Below are 2,003 nucleotides of genomic sequence, written 5' to 3'. Positions count from 1 at the left end.
ATGTATGTACGTACGTACGTATTTATGTATGTACGTACGTACGTATGTATGTATGTATGTATGTACGTATGTATGTATGTATGTACGTACGTACGTACGTATGTATGTATGTATGTCTTTAATCTGTACCTTGTTTCAGTAATGGGATTGTGGCCATGCTGAAGCACCGCCTTGAAGAGCTTAGTCGGTGAGACTTTAATCGACCCCAGTACTTATTAAAAAAATATTTTTCTTCAAATCTATTATTTATTTTATCGATCTCTTTTGTGCGGCACCGTTACGCCTCGGGCACGTAAACAAAGCAACACCGGTTGTCAAGCGGTTAGGTGAACAAACACAAAGACACGGATACAAGGATATAGATACATAACTTCAAATTCAGATTTCTAATCCCGCCACATGTTGCGAAGAGATGGTTATCTCCCTTGTATTAACAACCATCACTAGAGGGAACCACATGTGTCTTTAGATATGTGTGTATATGGGTGCGTGCATATGTATGTATGTATGTATGTAGCTGTATGTATGTATACATGCACGTATGTATGTATGTATGTATGTGTATGTATGTATGTATGTATGTGTATGTATGTATGTATGTATGTATGTATGTATGTATGTATGTATGTATGTATGTATGTATGTATGTATGTATGCATGTATGTATCTCGCTTCCATTAGTTTTACTGCGCGTCCAGATATTCAGGAGACGAACACTCTGATATAAAACCAATTTCACGTGCTTGCTGATCGTGTCGCTTCTAGATGGTTATCATGGACACTCAGAGAGTGGTTTTCCTGTTGTACAGGCGTTTATCACGACAATCCAACGACCAACAGTTGTTTCTTTGCGGTGACCTCGTTCGTCATTTATCATTCCATCTGCCGAAAGTGCTGAGGTGATTGATGGCAGAGTGGCAGCGTGTGCAGACCGAACCAGTTGGAAGCGCACAGGGAGTCACGAGTCTCGTCTGTCACCTGTGTGCTTCAAACCATGGAGATCTTCAACAGGACTGAATCGTCGTTTGAGAGGTCATGGATGGAAAGTCGGAAATGCCATTGACAATGGGAAGCACATGGAGACATACATCACCATGTATGCATGCATGTATGTATGTATATGTATATATATATTACAAATAATAAATTCAATAGAGAAATACAATTGACAATCTGACAATTTATTACATTACAATATAAGATAATATACTAAGAATATAGTATTAATATACGATAAAATATAACCATTTAAAAAAAACAAAACAAATAAAGCCAACAATTTGCTTCGAGTTCTATACATTGATTTATAAATAATTCATATCTATGTATACGAGTCTCTTCAGGGCCTTGGTTCAAAAGACAGGCGAAATCCCATGTAAAAAGACTGCCAGGTTGCATAATACTGATTATATATATAGATATAATAATAATATAAATAATATATAATTGTATGCATATATACATACATATATGTACATACCTACATCTATATGTATATATACATGTATATAGAGGTATAAGACATCAAAAAAACGTAGACACAATGAGGAACGAAAACATAAAAAACAAAAACATAGAAAACGAACTCTTTTTTTCGAACAACGAAAAAAACAAGAGATACGAGACATGCAACAAAAAGAACATTCCCTTCATCAGTTGTCCCCTACTCCGCGTTTCGAAGGTAATATATATACAAATATAAAACAAATATATAACAACCGTGATATATGAATCATCTGCATGCATTTTGTAAATGAATCGAATGGCTAGATTCATCGACACCACAACAACGAAGCTTCCACCGCCAAGTATATTCTTGGTCCTCTTTACCGTTTCCTGTAGAGAATTTCACTCGCCTGTGTTGTTTGTTAGGATGAGGATCAGTGTCATCATAAGACATGGGCACACTGGACATGCGCACAGGGTCCACATGACCGAGGGGGCCCAATTCTGATCTATGTATACTATGGATTGCTGTCAACAAATACTCTAGCGTCCATTGT

Source organism: Octopus sinensis, linkage group LG11 (assembly GCF_006345805.1).
Source record: "Octopus sinensis linkage group LG11, ASM634580v1, whole genome shotgun sequence".
Taxonomy (NCBI): Eukaryota; Metazoa; Mollusca; class Cephalopoda; order Octopoda; family Octopodidae; genus Octopus; species Octopus sinensis.
Note: the sequence above shows the minus strand (reverse complement) of the source record.